The sequence below is a fragment of the Coptis chinensis genome, chromosome 5 (genome assembly GCF_015680905.1).
Source record: "Coptis chinensis isolate HL-2020 chromosome 5, ASM1568090v1, whole genome shotgun sequence".
Classification (NCBI taxonomy): domain Eukaryota; kingdom Viridiplantae; phylum Streptophyta; class Magnoliopsida; order Ranunculales; family Ranunculaceae; genus Coptis; species Coptis chinensis.
In genome coordinates this window covers 55516262-55535069 of record NC_141460.1, presented here as the reverse complement: position 1 = coordinate 55535069, position 18808 = coordinate 55516262, and the positions used below count along the sequence as shown (strand labels likewise).

Sequence of the window (18808 nt, the reverse complement as noted above, 5' to 3'; positions counted from 1 at the left end):
CCAAGAGCTGGTCAACCCGGATTTGCAGCTCCGAAGCTCTCTTCTCAGCAGCTTCTTTTGCCCAGAACAGCTCACCAGTAGCCATGGCATCATTGGATGTATCGGCGATAATCTTTGTTCATACCATAATTGGACTATGAACATTGATTGTTCATAGTCATGAGCTATGAACATTCTTTGTTCATATCACAATTGGACTATGAACTGTGATTGTTCATAGTTCGGTAGCTATGAACCCTCATTGTTCATAGCTATGAGCTATGAACAATGAGGGTTCATAGTCCATAGTGTACGTACTATGAACAATCAATATTCATAGTCATGAACTATGGCCATACGAGGCAATAATTCGTAAAATATCTATATCGGTTTGCTAAAAAAACGGCATATATCGTCATATTTCGCGGCAGTGCAAGAATACAACATAATATATATCATACGCCAAAGTTATGTCACTCCCTATGACATAATACATTGACTTTTCATATTCGGAACTCTACTGCATGCCGAAGAGACACATTGGTACGTGTATGGCACCAACAGTGTCATACCCCAAACTCTAATCTCACATTTGGCTCTGTTTGACTCTTTAGCGCCGAATAGAAGAATTTCAACATATGTGATTGATAAATGATAAATTTGAATAGTCTACCTACGAAATGAACGATGAAACTCAAAACGTAAGTAAACTAAACTTATCTTATGATGCTTTATGTTTATCAAAGATTTCTACTCTCAATCCTATGAGGTATAGTGGAGTAGAGTGATTCATTCCACTCCTAGTCCTTCCGCATGCTTGTTATCACGTGTAATTACTCTACTTAAGGTCTAATGAGAGATTTACGAAAAGGCAACTAGACTACGATGCAACTACCCACAAGATGCACTAGTCAACTATTAGGACAACTAAGGGAATGCTACGTTGATTCTATGATAAGGAGTTAGAGGGGGATTGATTCCACCTTAACTCGACTTAATCCTATTAACGACGAATAATCGTCAGTAATCCGAATTGAATCGCCCGAACAATTGGTTCTTCCTAATCCCTAATTACACATGGCATTCCTACCAATTCATAACTAGCATGTGAACGATTAAACCCATTCTCATGGTGAACTAATCGTTTATAGAGTGGAAAGGAAATTACGACGATTCTACGATAGTCGGAATCAAGCTTTCATCAAGGCTTCTCAACCCCCTCTAATGGAGGTTTAGCCGAGAATCATTACGCAATCATTTCCGATTACATTTAAACTAAACATGATATAAAGAATTGAAATTTACTCATCTAAATTAAATAATAATTAAAATCTAATTAATAACTAAGAATTGAATAACAAGTAATAAATGAATCAGATCTAACACAAATGTAAATGACAAGAATCGAAATTTAACAACTAGCTATTTTATTAATCAAACTAATTAAGAGTAATGATTCTAATAGTTTAATCTAAAACAAGAATTGGATTGAAATTAAACTTAATTAAAAACTAGATCTAGAAGCTATTTTAATGGCTACTTTTTACTCTAACCTATCTACCATTAACTATCTACCATTAACAAAGAGCTAAGCTTTTGTTTTTATACTTTCAGATCCAAAAATCGTGCATGGGCTTGGAGCCACGTTTTGGGCCAGAGAATCAGGCCCAAAACCCAATTCTTTCAATCCAAAAAGGCCTCTTCAGCTACAGTTGGTTTCAACAGACTTTTCGTCCACTTCTGCTCCTCTGATTGGATCACGGCTTAGACCATTGGAAATATCTTTCCGAGCCGGTCGTTTTGACATAAGGTAGGCCCCATTCCGAGGTCTGAGTCCAAAGATATGGCCTTCGGACGTTCACGACTTTGTGTCTTTGTTTACGCCAGGCCGACTTTTCAGCTTTTGACCGGGCTTTAGAAAGCCTTTGTCTTCTTGAATCTTGGCCTTTAATCACGGAACTCCTTAGTAACCGACCTTTGCTCCTTTATCTCGCTAAAGTGGCACATTTCTGCACATAATGGACTTTGAAGCCTGAAATGCATAAAAACACGAATCGATCGTTAACTCTTAATTATTACTCACATAATTGGTCTAAAAGTATGTCTGTTACAGGGTTAAAACTACATTTTTGGGCTCTTATCAGTGATCCACACTGGCAACAGTTTGTACGTACAGTACTTAAATGGAAGAGCAACATGTATGATGTGTCTGATCAAAACGGTGAGTGGTTCAAACAATTATACCTAGGCTATATGATCCCTAACAATTAATCTGTAGCCAAATTTGTTTATCCTCTTCTTGCCAGCCTCCCATGCGATAGAGTTCCAAATATGAAAAGTCAATGTATTATTTCACAGGGAGTGCCATAACTTTGACGTATGATATATATTATGTTATAGTCCTGCACTGCCACGAAATATGACGACATATGCTGGTTTTTTAGCAAAACGATATCGATATTTTACGAATTATTACCTCGTATGTTACAGTTTTGGGCTCTTATCAAACCACCCCCAAACAGCATTTTGCTTGTCCTCAAGCAAAGATGAGAAATTAGAATAAGTGACCAAAAATGGAGTTTTAACTACCCTCGTTTCGCTGAGTGCGATTGCATTAACCATATGCAACAAGGCCTTAAACCACTAGGAATTCCCTAGTGGACGAGTTATAGCCTCGTGAGAGTTTTCAAGTGAAGGTACTCACAAACTTCATCTATACTACAATGACTAAGAAATAAAACTATTGTTTCCTTATTCATGCTCTAAATTATCTATACCTCTCATTAGCAATGCATATAGAGTAATCAAGTCGAAACCTAAGCTAATATATGCATAATAATCAATCATCTACAATAAACATATATACAATGAGTAATACTATGAAATGCCTAGCAAGTTCGTTTCTGAAACTCGGAATAGCATCCTTAAGTAGGTTCTCACAATAATAGTCAAGATACAACACTCTGATTTTTCCACTCAAGTTTCGCTACTCTAGTGCATAGTGGGCACACTTTACCTTACAATCTCAATAACAACAAGGAAGCCGGAGTCGATCAAACACATCTGCCACTTACTATCACACTAACCTATTTCTAATTGAGCTAGAGGTCTTTATTAGGTGTTGCGGGGATTAGGAGATGGTTTAAGAAGGAAGGAAATGGATATTCAAAAAGGACAAGTCTGAGATAATAGAGTTTTCATATTATGTAACTTAGAGAAAACCTTGTTATTTTCTTTTGCTTCTATACTTTGTTTCCATCCCTAGCCATATTTTTCTTTTTCTTTTCTTTGGCTTTTGACTCCCTTTTATTCTATTTTTGGAGTTTTTATTTATTTATATTTTTTTTTCTTTTCCTTGGATGGAAACTTCTTTTCTTTATTTTCTGAAGCAATTAACTAACTTTTGTTTACACAAGTTTTTCTCTTCTTCTTTCTTCCTCATTCTATTCTCAGACTTATTCTAAATTGGGTAGGTTGATTTATTTTTTTATTTTGTTTTTGTTTTTGTAACAGGGTAAAGGGATTGTGGTTTATGAAAGGCTAAAGAAAGGCTCAGAGGGGCGACTAGCTAGAAATAATTCATAGGTTTGAATTTTTGGCTATATCGATCCAAAGAGGGCCTAAATTCTCGCTTAGGATATGGCATAGTGATCAAGCAAGTGGACGTGTGATTTCTCTATCCGGATTTTACTTCTCCCTTGTGTCATTTCTCAAATGTTTCGCTCATATAAGGCTTTAGGTTATATTCTCACAAGATTTGTAGAATAAGTACTCTAGCCTAGATTTCGAACTTTATCTGCTAACAATCATAGATACTCATGTAATATATTTATAGATAGATGCAAAGATTATTACCTACATATTAACCTAAGCTTCTAACAATTATTCTAATGCAAAAGCTACGTGAGACTTCTAGATTGTTAAGAGCATAGAGAAGGAAAACAATACCACTATTCCTAAGTGTATAGCATGAACTTATTTATTTATATTTTTAAATTTTTAAAATTTTAACTAGAAAACAAATGCATATTAACTCTATCTATATCCTAACAGATGCCTTAATTACACGTGTTTCTATGCCCCCAAAAACAAAGAAGCATGCTTTGTCCTCAAAGCATTGTAAATAAAGAGGGTAAGAAAAATACCATTGAAACGTGTGAAATTCAGGAACATCTGCAAAACAAAGTTAGAACGTACTAATAAAGGAAATAAACCTGACGCAACTCTATACGAGTTCTACCCATTATGGGGTTAAGAAGAATGAAATTTCTTGGGACATAAGCAGATACTAACTAGAATGAAAACTTACCTTATCTCCCGCATTACTCATCATCTTCCTCATCCTCTTCTTCCATAAAGAAGTGAGGTTCCTTTAAGGCCCCGCCATGCCATGATAATTTGCCGGGCTTCCCGCCATTTATCATCTATTATTGCTAACCTATTAAGAGCCACTTGAGTCCGACGGGTGTAGGTGCAACCTCGATGAGGTTGTATCCTCCACCCTTGCCAAGTCATTACGCGGAAAGATCGAATAATACTATTGGTGGGTCGCATGCGATTAATGGCATCGTAATCCAATCCGCGAAACGTGTACAAAAATAGGAAAGAAACATAGCATAATACGGAAACTAGAACGGGCATAAGAAGGAACTTATGCCTCATGCTATGGGATCGAGCTAAACTAGACATCAAGGTTCGGGAAGGTCATGACACATACGTCCCGCGGGCTAAAGCAAGGAAAACGCTGCAAGTGGCATCATTCACGTAAGAAAAACGCCATTCCCTAAAATGTTTAGCATGATCCAAAACATAACAGTTCTTATGTTCATGGACAAAGCTACCAAAAGCGGCGTTATAGTCCCCGGTCCTCGATATCGAAAATGCCCGCCCATACGGCTCATGCAAAACTCATAAGTGTAGACATACATATTATCTACCCAATAGCACCATGGGTCTTGTATTTCAGCGGGCATAGCAAGTCCAAGAACAAATGCTAGCAAGAACCTCGGTAATTTCCATTGGTTCATTATCAATGTTGATGGAGAACACTTGTTCTCCATCCGGTCTTTAAAGAAAATGCGCTTATCGTAAAAATAAGATGCTAGTGTTGGAGAATAAAGTGCATCCGTCTTACCATAAGCGGCTCCCAGCCAACGTATGTGATTGCCTCGCGAAACCAAGCACCATAAGTAGTGCTTTGGAACAAATCTTCGAAAGACTGTTCTGGTATCAGTGTTGGAGATGTCATCTCAAAATTACGCTCGGAATAGCTGCGAATGATCCGGATACTACCCACGAAAAATGAGGTCCACGGAAGTCGTGAAAGTGCGCTCGAGTGAAAAGCGCCTGAGTATTTGAAATTTCGAGTGTTTGAGCGCTGGTCGCTCCAAATTTTGCGAAAAAGCGCTCGACAAAAATGTGAAAAAATATCAGAGAAGCGAGTCGCCTGTAGAAAGCCGAAGCGCCGGAGTTCTTTGAAAAACTCGGAAAATGAGCCGACACGGGGAATCGTGGGAGTGAAAGGTGAGTGATGGAGTTTAGGTGTAGTGTGAGTTGTGAGTGTAGAATGTATGAAGTTTATATAGGTTTTAAGTTGCTAAAACGGATCGAAGTTGCCAAAAGTATTTACGCAGTTTAGAAAATTCTAAAATTTCCAAACCAAAACGAAAACAACTCATTATCTTGATTCTAATTCAAACCTAGTATCTTTTAGGTTGAATTTATGATAGAATCTACCTATTTAATCTAGATTTCATCCTACCCTTATACTTATTCCTGGATATGCCTAAACGGCCATATTTTCACCTTGACTCCGCAATAAATTCTAACACGAGAGTTATATAAAAATCATGCTGGAATAGATAAAACCACCCCCAAACAATTTGGGAAGGTGGGATCAATATGAGACAACCACGCATAATAAAAATAACCGCATTATATTAAAATTTTCATTCAGAGTACATTTCACTATAAAATTCAAATTACGGAAATAAAACTTACATTAAAATAAATAACAATAATGAAACTACATATAAACATAAAAACATCAAACGATGCTATCCCTAACTCCTCCGGTACTGGTAGCGGAGGGCACATGGTCTGGAGACTGCTCCTGGGCTCCTGATGGGCCAGCACCATTCGTCCTTCGGCGACGACGCTCGTGCCTCTATGGTGTGTCCTCAGAAGGAGAGTCCCCGTGAGGTGGGAATCGTGTAAGCATCTCTTCCCGGAATTGGCACTGAGCTTCTAGCTCGGCCCTCATCTGTTCCCACCTCTCGTCCTCTCTCTGGGTACGGACCTCGAAGTTATGATGCATCGTTGCCTGTCGAGTCTGGAGGTCTTCGCAGATAGTGTTGAGCTTAACGCATGCCACGATGAATCACAGCCATGCGTTACGCATCGACCAAAGACCTCTCCAAGGCATCCGCATCAAAACACGCCAAATCCTCCTCATCCTCCGAGGCATTCTGATTTCCCCGGCCTCCTCGGCATTCTCCTATCCACCAGCTCTTCTTCTTCTTCTTCTATCCTCAGCCATCCTCCACACTCGTTGGACACACTCCCCTATAGATCGCTACGGGTTACGGTGTAGGGTAATGTAAGTCCTATCGGTCTCGAAATGCTCTCAACTTCAACATGATCTTGGTTATCAACATAGGAGAGGGGGCAATAGACTTCCCTACTCCCCTAATCATGCTAAGCAAAACTCCAAGATGCAGAACTCATACTTCCGCCTCTGAGTATCCATAAGATATGGAAGCAGCCAGGGCCGATGTCGCCGACCTTCTCCTTTCCGAGTATGTTCCGACCCAATCCATCGAACTGCTGCCCAGCCGGTTGGTCCTAAGGGAAGCCTGTCGAACACAATGCGATCTCGCATTGTAGTCCCCTCCAATAACTATCTCGTTCATCAATGGCTCTACCCCCATTATGTTAGGACTCCTGCAGGGTGACATCCAGATGGATTATAGGCGGAATGCCTAGAATCTCAGCCAACAACCCAGTCGTCACTTCCTTCCTCCTCTTCGCCACCACAACAAAAATCCTAGTCACTTCCAACTCCCTCGTATTGTAGAACCGTCTGACTAAGTCCTCGTGGTAATAGGCTTCAATCGAGTACCACAAGCTATTCCAGTCTCGACTGACCATTTTGTCACCGTAGAACGGCGCGAAGTGGTCGCCGGTAAAAGCTTGCTCCGGCAAAATTCGGCGTTGTTGAGCCATTGGAAGTTTGGAATGTAGTTGGGGTTTCAATGGGATGTGGTGGTGGGATTTAAATCGACCAACTGAAGCAACAGTGGTGGTGGTGGAGTGGTGGCGCGGCAACACCAAAATTTGGAGTTTTCGGTGGTTTTTGGTGATGTAAATCGGTGGGGGTTGTGGTGGGAAGCTTTTAGGTTAGATTTGAAATCGATTTGAATAAGGGGCGTGGGTTAATTTAGGTTTTCTTTTTATTAATATTTTTTTTGTTTGTTTGAAGCTTTTGGGCGTTAATGGCGGTATGGAGAAGAAGATCGCGACTGTTGGCTAAGGTAAGGGCGCGGTCGCGCTGTCGGTGGGCGCGGGTCGGGCCCAAGCCCAAATCGGAATTTTTGATTTTTTTTTTCGATTTTCGCGAAACTTCAAATCAAAATTGCCGCTTCGTTACCGGTCCGATTTTTGCGAATGAGATATGGAAATGATCAGGAGAGAATTTCCAATCCAATGACATAAGATAGTGGAAAACACCTCAAAGTGCGTGCATGACATACGTTATGCGAATAATTGAACTCTAAAATCATGGATTATGGCAACCCGAATCGTAATACAATTAAACGGCCTAAGCAACTGTAATGGGACATAAACGTTCTAGGACGGAAACACGAACACCCCACCCCCAAACAAATTTTTTACAACGGAGCTTAGAAAATTTGTTTTTAGCAGTGGGTCTTTTAAAGTCAGATTCCCGAGACTTCCTAGATTACTATGTTTATTCTTTAATATATATATATTTACTTTTAAAAAGAAAACAATAAACAAGAAAGACATAATTCACCCCATAGAGAAACATGACTAAAAAATCCGAGAAAACATGCAAGAGTGGAAAATGTGAATTATGTTTAAACGTGGACTTAGGTTCCGGTACTTACAGTCACACACTCCATAGAGAGGGCCCGGTTACCTTAATGGTGCACTCACCAATATATGGAAATGAAAGGAAATGCACCAAACACAAAAATTGAGTCATTTATAGTCGATACTTTCGAGACTTTATCTAAACGTATGTATGAACATGCAGTTTACCATATATCAACAACCGAAATAGTTGTGGATCATTCCATAAATAAATATCACAGAAAACATATCCAAACACAATCAAGCACCAATATTTCCTATGACGCAACCTAGTGAAATGAAAGCGAAGTCGGATAACCCTATTACGTAACCTAGCGTGCACCTTCTTTTTCATTTTTGAATGAGTGGGTGTTCTAGTAAATAAGTGTGGAAAAGACGAAAAGTGAATGGTTGTGGAGAATATGGTGGATATGGATAAGTTGTAGAAAGACAGCCTGTAAACAATGAGGATGTGGTTTTAGCACAAAACTCATTCATTGTGTGTGTAGGGACTGTCTCAAGTCTGAAAATGAAGGTGTCAAATGGGTTGTCCTTCTGAAGTATTTGTTTACTAGGTGGATTTAAAAAATTATGGAGCATAGGAGAAACAAAAGGATCGAGTGCAAACTCGAGATTCCTTTCAAAGGGTGGAAGGAGGGAAGTCGAGGTGGATGTTGTGCAAAGTAGTTCTTGATAGGGTGAATCATCACTTGCTCTAAGAAACTCATCGAATTGCTCATCTATATTAGTCATATCCTCGTTACTATGATAGTCCTCTACATCTTTGAGAAAGTCATCTATCTCATCCTCATCCGTAATATGTGTATCGACTAGTGTAGGGATGGAAATGTTGGAGTCTGAACTTCCAAAGGAAAGAAATTTGGGCATATAATTATCCGGAAACGTGTTGTTGAAATAATCTCGAGCAAAGCTCTCGATCATGCTAACCTCTCCATCCATAGATCGAATCGGTAACCGTGGTCTTTGTTTTAAAAACATTGACTTCAAATGAAAGAAGATGGCCAAAAGACATGGACATTGAACCATCGCGGCAATTAATGAGCGCATTGGCGGTTGCTTGAAAAAAGGGCCCTAAAGATGATCGGGACGAGTCGCTAACGACTTCGTATCGAGGATGACAAAATCAGCCGGATAGTAAAAATCCTAAATTTTTACCAGAACATTTTCGACGACACCCTTAGGATACTTAATAGACCGATCAGCTAATTGCAACGTCATTTTAGTGGGTTGCATCTCGTCTAGACCTATTTGTCTATACAAATAAAACGAGAGTAAGTTAAAACTAGCCCCCAAGTCTAATAACGTGGTCGTCGTATAGGAATCTCCTAAGGTGCATTGTACAGTAGGACGACTAGGGTCCTTGTACTTAACAATTCCATTATGTTCAGATAAAGTTGGGAATTATTCTGTTAAAAAGGCGTCTTTTGGTATATTGGTCTTACGCCTAGTAGTACACAATTCCTTAAGAAACTTAGCATGGTGTGGTAGCTTTTTTATAGCTTCGAGGAAGGGAAGGTTTATAGTTAGATTCTTGAAAACATCCCTAATCTCCTCATAATTTGTATCCCTAGTTAACATGGCTAATTTTTGTGGAAACAGTGGTTTCTGTCTATATTCAGCAATGGTATTACTTGGATGTTTAACCGTGGCTTCCTGTTTCTTAGGTTTTGTTGTAACTGGTACCTCTACAGTGGTAGGCTCTTCAGTTTCTATTTTGGTATCTAGTAATATAGCAGGTGTAGGGGCTACTGGTGGGGTAACTATAGGCATAGTTACTTTGTTATCAACCACTCTGCCAGAACGGAGAGTGGTGATGGCCTTTAGCTCACCTACATTTTCATACTCATTACTAGTATTATCGGTTACCTCAAAGGCTGTTCTTGTTGTTTTAGGATTAGGTATTTCGTGACCTGGCAACACACCTTTGGGTTGGGCTTTATCTTGAGCCAACTGTTTGGTTAAATTATTAACGGATTGTAGAAGCTGTTGGTTAGATTGAGCCATGGTTTGGAAAAGTTTTTGGCTCACTTGTATGAAGGTGTCAAGACGATCCGGTTGTGTGGGTGTAGTAGTCACGGGTGGTGTGACTGGAACTATTTCACGTGAATTATTTATGGGTGGATTTTGATAGTTATTATTTACCTAACGATACCCTATTATTAAGCGTTATAATTATTATAATTACCTTGACTTTGTGCTTGACCTTGTCAAGGTTGCACTTGGTTGTTATAATTATTAAAATTACGCAATTCCACGCCCTTGTCGTAGTGGGGCTTGGTTAAAAGCCGTGCGTAGCCTAACATATTGATTATTGTACCCTTGAGGTGTGACGTTTTGGTTATTTCTCCAACCGAAGTTGGGATTTTGTCTCCAAGGGGCGTTAGGTTCACTATTAATGGAACAAGCCTGTTCATAGGCAATAGGACAGTGTGAGTCGGGATGCTCAGGGCTCCAACAGAAACTACATGGATTTGAATTTACATTCATGACGGTGATAGGCTTTTGTTGAACAGAAATGGCCTCTATTTTTTTAGTGAGTGATTCGATTAGAGTTTTAAGCTCGGAATCGTGTTTAATTTCAAACATACCGGCGGCCTTAACTGTATTAGAAGAACTAGCGGAGCGGTGGATATCATCACTACCCCCCCAGTTGTTATTTAAACTTAGTTTAATCCTCTAAAATTTATAAGCCTCCGAGGCTCCTTTGCTTAAGAAACTACCCCCATTCATTATGTCTAGGACTTCTTTATGGTGGTGTAGAAGTCCTTTGAAAAAGGCGAAACTAACGTGTCTTTAAGCTAAGTTATGATGTGGACACTCTATAAGGAGATCGGTGAAACGATTCCAAGCCTCTTAAAATGTTTCATGAGGATTTTGTCGAAATAAATGAATCTTGGAAAGCATCTCATCCGTCTTTAGGGGTGGGTAAAAATGTTCCATAAACAACTGAACAAGTTTAGCCCACGAGTCCACAGAATTAGGCGTTTGGGCAGTTAACCAAGACGCCGCCTTATCGGCTAAGGTGAAAGGGAATACCCTGAGTTTAATTTGTTCCGCACCAACCGTAGGATGGTGGAATGTTGTTAGGACTTGTTCAATCCTACGCGTGTCTTTGATAAGGTTTTCATGGTCTAATCCATGAAAAGCGGGTAACAAATTAAAAATATTTGGGGGATTCGAAATCCCCACTGGGTCCGCTAGAACGATGCAAGATTTGGGGCTATCGCTCAAGGCTTTGTAGAAGTCGAGAGAGAGTCTCTTCTTCGCCGGGCATTGTGTTAGGTGATGTGTGTGAAAATAGTAGCTAGAGGTGTAGTGGGTGGTATACTAGATAGACTTGTTTGTTGATGTTGTTGTGTAATTACGCTACGTTTTTGTTCGGCCAGACCTTAATCTCATACAAGGCTAAAACCAAACTTAGCTAAACACATCAACACTCCAAACAATTCTGATATACTAGTATAAACCTCTAACAGGAGATGCAAGGTGTGTGGAAGAAAGGAATACCTGATCGTCCTTGCTTTTATGAATAGCGTCTTGTTTACGCGTGTTCAGTGTGTATAACAAGTTAGGACACTGAAAAATTTGAAAAATCAAAGTTCGAGTCAAAACGGTAGAATTCCGGAAAAATTAACAAAGGGCGCGGGTGCGCTCGCATAGGGCGCGGTCGCGCTCCGGGTAATTTTCAAATTACAGTGTTTTTTTAGGGCTGGTCGGCTCGGTGTTCAGTATAGTATAGTGCGCCTTCTTCCGAGCGCTCAAGGCCAGCGCTTCGATCTAATTTCTGAAATTTTTTCACGATGAAACGGAAAACCACAATATGAATCAAACACGGGTGGGTGGGTGAAATGGGACTTTTAAGAAAAGTACTTACACTACGAAAAACAATGCGAAAGTGCAACTAAGATGGCGGTATGCCATTTGATAAATGATAAATTTGAATAGTCTACCTACGAAATGAACGATGAAACTCAGAACGTAAGTAAACTAAACTTATTTTATGATGCTTTATGCTTATCAAATATTTCTACTCTCAATCCTATGAGGTATAGTGGAGTAGAGTGATTCGTTCCACTCCTAGTCCTTCTGCATGCTTGTTATCACGTGTAATTACTCTACTTAAGGTCTAATGAGAGATTTACGAAAAGGCAACTAGACTATGATGCAACTACCCACAAGATGCACTAGTCAACTATTAGACAACTAAGGGAATGCTACGTTGATTCTATGATAAGGAGTTAGAGGGGGATTGATTCCACCTTAACTCGACTTAATCCTATTAATCGGCGAATCGTAATCGTCAGAAATCGAATGAATCGCGCCCTTGAAACAATTGGTTCTTCCTAATCCCTAATTACACATGGCATTCCTACAAATTCATAACTAGCATGTGAACGATTAAACCCATTCTCATGGTGAACTAATCGTTTCTAGAGTGGAAAGGAAATTACGACGATTTTACGATAGTCGGAATCAAGCTTTCATCAAAGCTTCTCAACCCCCTCTAATGGAGGTTTAGCCGAGAATCATTACGCAATCATTTCCGATTACATTTAAACTAAACATGATATAAATAATTGAAATTTACTAATATAAATTAAACAATAATTAAAATCTAATTAATAACTAAGAATTGCATAACAAGTAATAAATGAATCAGATCTAACACAAATGTAAATGACAAGAATCGAAATTTAACAACTAGCTATTTTATTAATCAAACTAATTAAGAGTAATGATTCTAATAGTTTAATCTAAAACAAGAATTGGATTGAAATTAAACTTAATTAAAACAATTAAATAAAAAAACTAGATCTAGAAGCTATTTTAATGGCTACTTTTACTCTAACCTATCTACCATTAACTATCTATCGGTAACAAAGAGCTAAAACTTTTGTTTTATACTTTCAGATCCAAAATCGTGCATGGGCTTGGAGCCATGTTTTGGGCGAGAATCGGGCCCAAAACCCAATTCTTCGATCCAAAAAGGCCTTTTCAGCTGCAGTTGGCTTCAATAGACTTTTCGTCCACTTTTGCTCCTCTGATTGGATCACGGCTTAGACCATTGGAAAGCTCTTTCCGAGTCGGTCGTTGTGACATAAGGTAGGCCCCATTCCGAGGTCTGAGTCCAAAGATATGGCCTTCGGAAGTTCTCTTGACTTTGTGTCTTTTTTACGCCCAGCGTCGACTTTTCACTTTTGACCGGGCTTTAGAAAGCCTTTGTCTTCTTGAATCTTGGCCTTTAATTACGGAACTCCTTAGTAACCGACCTTTGCTCCTTTATCTCGCTAAAGTGGCACATTTCTGCACATAATGGACTTTGAAGCCTGAAATGCATAAAACACGAATCGATGTTAACTCTTAATTATTACTCACATAATTGGTCTAAAAGTATGTCTGTTACAGGGTTAAAACTACAGTTTTGGGCTCTTATCAGTGATCCACACTGGCAACAGTTTGTACGTACAGTACTTAAATGGAAGAGCAACATGTATGATGTGTCTGATCAAAACGGTGAGTGGTTCAAACAATTATACCTAGGCTATATGATCCCTGACAATTAATCTGTAGCCAAATTTGTTTATCCTCTTCTTGTCAGCCTCCCATGCGGTAGAGTTCCGAATATGAAAAGTCAATGTATTATGTCACAGGGAGTGCCATAACTTTGACGTATGATATATATTATGTTATAGTCCTGCATTGCCGCGACATATGCTGGTTTTTTAGTAAAACGATATCGATATTTTACGAATTATTGCCTCGTATGGCCATCATAGTTCATGACTATGAACATTGATTGTTCATATACGTTCAGTATGGACTATGAACACTCACTGTTCATAGCTACCTAACTATGAACAATCATTGTTCATAGATCAATTGCGATATGAACAAAGAATGTTCATAGCTCATGACTAGCTATGAACAATCACTGTTCATAGTTCAATTGCGATATGAACAAAGAATGTTCATAGCTCATGATTATGAACAATCATTGTTCATAGTCCAATTATGGTATGAACAAAGAATATTCGGTAGGCTGGTCATCGAGCTACCCGAGTACCGGAGTCGAGTTTTGCTATACTGAAGCTCGACTCACACATGTAGAAGCTTGACTCGAATTAGACTTTGAGCTTAATATTGAAGCTGAAGCTCGACTCGTCCAGTGCTACTAATAGCTCGATCTCAACACGACTCCCGACTCGACTCGTTTTGCACTTGGAGCTCGATGACATACTTTCTCCAATTCCATCTTTTCCTTCTTAGATTGCCTCGTTCATAGTCTACTTGATAGAAGGGTATGTAATTGAACAGGCCAAAATAATTGCCGAGATATTGCCGATATATATATCGTTTTTTGGGTACACCGAGATGGAAATACCAGATATATCTCAACCGAATATTGAATCTATTTTTTCCCGATATATTTCGCAATTTCAAATATAACGATATATATCGACCGATATATACGATATAAATTTTTGACTTTGACAGATATTATTGACTTTGACCGAATATTGTTGACTTTAACTAATATATTGAATGTATTTCCGATATAATAGACAATATATCCGATACATTGACATACAAAACAAAATTTTGATTGGTCAACAAAAAAATGAATATCTCCGATATTTCCTATATATCTAGGTTTTTTGGTACATCGAGATATTCACCGAATTCGATATTTTGGTCCTTGGTATAGGCTATAGACTGTATATAGGCCCTAAACCGAAAACCTAGCATATAATTTTTTTTGTGCAAGATCTCGAATTATACACGATTACTTCTCAAAATGAATTTATCAATTGAATTTTGTCATGTATGTATAATTTTGGAGGAATGCATGTATGTGCATAACTTGAGATAATGCCTGTGGTCCTCTTGCTTAGTCACTTTATGACTTAGATTTAATATAAAGAAATGGTCACTCAATTTTGACTAGTCTCTTGAGTATCTATTTTGTCATCACCAACATATTACAAACTAAACTATACTAAGAGTAGAGCATTCATATGTACGATTTCAACTAGGAAGAGAGTGTATGTCAAAAGGATTGACATTTTGAGTGCGTGTTAGGTTAGGACGTGGTAAGTAGTTCTAGTTAACTGACATATGTAGACAATAGGGAGTATGTAATTGGACATGTAATCATTACAATCAAAATTATAGAATGATATGCTACAGCAGGCACCAAATGATCTACTGACCTAGTAACTTATATGAAGACCATGTTGGAAGTACTTTAGATGAGATTATTTGCTGGCATATTTTTCTTCATTTAGATCAGTGTAATAAAGTTAGATCGTGCAACCGTTAGCATTGCATCAGTACCAACACAAACACTTCCCATCAACTTTGTTTTTCTTCCCGCCTAGCATTAAAGGCCACATCCGTTCACAAACTTCTCACAACGGACTTGCCTCTTGGGGTGAACGGTGAAGAATCATCATCTGAACCATACAACTCTTCGTAAAAAGTGCCCCTCTTAGGCCCACTCATCCTTGACTAATCACTAGTTCTCATTGTCACACTAGTTCTCATATATTCTCACAACTTCACTTCAATACTTCAGCACACTCTAAAATCAAAGTTTCAATTTTGAAATAGAGAAATCAACAATGGTGATCCAAAAAAGTAAGTTCGTTGATATTTAATATTTGTAATTAAGCTTCTTGTATACGTATCTCAGTAGGGAAGATGATGAACAGATGTATTGGCGTATTGCAGTTGTTATTACATATGATTGCAAAATTACTTTATTTTTACATATTCTCTTCATCACATGCATGGTCATCTTCTAGATCCGCTACAACAACAAAAGTTTCACACTTACAGTTTTAGTTACAGACTTTTAGACACTAAAGTGACAGCCTTTTGGTACGTTGCTTCATTATCCTTGGCAAAGTGTGACCAGGGACAGAGCCAGGAATCTAACCTAGGGGGGCGAGTGTATACGCATAATCAAAATATAGGAACGGCTGAACGGAGCTAGAAATCTGACCTAGGGGGTGGGAGTGCTTATACTATTTTAGAAAATGAAATAGCATGAAGCGTGTTTACCACTTTGACCATGTAATTAATAAGGGATAACAAAACGTATTAGTAGATTAAACATACTTCGGGTGCTTGAGGGGTCTCTGTCATTGGTAAACTGCTCTTCTGAACAAGTTGTTGACATATGGATGATGAAAAATTATAAAGTAAAGGAGTTGATAAGAGCCCAAAACTGTAGTTTTAACCCCTTAACAATAATACTTTTAGACCAATTATGTGAGTAATAAATAAGAGTTAATGCTGATTACATGCTTTTATGTATTTCAGGCATTGGAGTCAATTATGTGCAGAAATGTGTCACTTTGGCGAGATAAAAGAGCAAGGGTTGGTTGCCAAGAAGTTCTGTGATTAAAGGCCAAGATTCAAGAAGAAAAAGCCTTTTTAAATCCCAGTCAAAGCTGAAAAGTCAAAGTCAACGCGGCAGAAACAGTGCACAAAAGTCAACAGAACTTTTGAAGGCCGTATCTTTGGACTCAGACTTCGGAATTGGGCCTACCTTTTGTCAAAACGACCGGCTCGGAAAGAGCTTTCCAATGGTCTAAATCTTGACCTAATCAGAGGTGCAGAAGTGGACGAAAAAGTCTGTTGAAGTCAAATCCAGCTGAAAAGGCCTATGTGGACTGAAGAAATTGGGTTTTGGGCTCGATTTTCCGGCCCAAAACATGGCTCCTCAGCCCATGCACGAAAATGTGGATTTGGTCTCCTCCATTTCAACACACAAGACTTAACTCTTAAGCATTCTAGTTTGTAGGTAGCCATTGGAGAATAGTTTTAGATCTAGCATTTTTAGACTCCAATGATTAGTTTTTATTATCTTATTTTAAATTCAGTAGTTGAATCGGTATTGTTATTTTATTCATTAGATCAATAAAGTTAGTTAGTTCTTCATAATCTAGTTTCATTTCATTAAATCATTGTAGTTTCAATTCATAGATTTAGTTATTTATCATTATTAGTTTCAATTAAATCTTGCACGAGTAGATTTCCATTTAGTTCAAATAAGCAAAGTTAGAATCTTTATATCATGTCTTGCTTAAATTCATATAGAAATGATAGTTTTATGAATCAAGTCTAAACCTCTATTAGAGGGGTTTGAAAAAGCCTTGATGAAAACTTGATTGTGTAGTGTAGAAATAGTTGTAAGAGTCTATTCCACCCTAGAAAGTAGTTAATTCGCCATGAGAATGGGTTGAACTTCCTCACATGCTAGTCATTAGTTGGTAGAGATTGCCATGAATGATTATGGTTAAGAACGACCAATTCTTAACGTAAGAACGTAAGAATTGGATTACAACAATCTATGCTAGCTTATTAAGTTGGATTCAAGGTGGAATCAAATTCTCCTAATTCTTTATCTAGATTCAAATATTAGTATTCAATAGTCGAATTATCATATCTTGTTAGTATAATTATCATCGTAGTATAATTTTCTTGTTACTTTCACCGACTTTGGATAGATTGATAATCTTAGTAAACGTTAATTCTAAAGAACTTGGAGTAGAACGAATTCTCTACTCCACTTAGTGCAATAGCATCGAGAGTGTAGAAAAGTTTGATAATCCCTTCACACAAATTAGTTTTAGTTTTACTTGCGTTGAGTTTAATCGCTTATTCGTAGGTAAAACTATTCATTTTATTTTTATCAGGAGTTTGGTCCAAGCAGTTTACTATATTGAAAGAACAAATATTGCAGTCATGTTACACGATTTCACCTATGATAATTCGAATGAACGGAGAGATCATACTACTATGTGATGACAGGTATCTGGTTTCTTATAACACCAAAACTGACAAGCAGACTATGAAAGTTATTTCTAACAACAAAAGCAGGAACCAAGTTCACGTATTTCGAATTGATGGTAACTTTTTATCACTAATATCAACTTATGGAGTAGAGAATAACACCAAGAAGAACTTTCAGAGGAAGATTAAAAGAAAGCCGGTTTATGGAGCAGAGAATAAAACTGAGAAAAACTTTTTTTGGAAGATAAAAAGAAGCGTAAAAAGAAAGAAAACGACTGCCATAACAAAGTTCCTATTTAATATATATTAGCAAGTGATATCCTCTATTGATGACTGACCTATGCAGGTTTGTCATGACTTTTACCTTGGCTACCAGCCTTGCATATAGGTACCAACTGTAATACCCCATAAATTTATAATAGGTTGGCCACCCCTAATATAAATTTAAGGATCATTAATTGTTAAATATCAAACTTAGCATATAAGAACTCAAATATAATAAAAAAATTTGCAAAAAATTTAATCTCATAATTGATGATCAAAGGGTTTAGCATATAGTCTTCTCAAAAAAAATATTTACAAGTCATGGCACCTCATAAAGAAGCCCTTTCCAAAAAGACAAAAGAAGAACATATGACTCCCCGTTACGTACATCTAATCAAAGGTTAGGAGTCCTTTGAGCAAAGTAGGTCCCCAACTCTCATACGTGTATCGACCTTAACGAGGCTGAGTCCAAGAACCTGCAACAACTATAAGAGGTTAAACCTCAATATAAGCAAGCTTACCCAAAAGCTTAGGACCTACTTAGTAACAGAACCATCTTTTGCATATTAGTTAACACTTCATTTAACTTGTACTAGCAAATGATTCAGAATTTATTTTCAACAACACACGATAAGAGTACGACTTGTAA

General features: G+C 38.0%; 1 pseudogene; it reads left to right on the top strand.

Annotated features, from left to right (window-relative positions):
- The first annotated feature begins 10894 nt into the window (after window positions 1-10894).
- On the top strand, window positions 10895-10988 carry LOC147498024 (small nucleolar RNA R71; annotated as a pseudogene).
- The last annotated feature ends 7820 nt before the right edge of the window (window positions 10989-18808 follow it).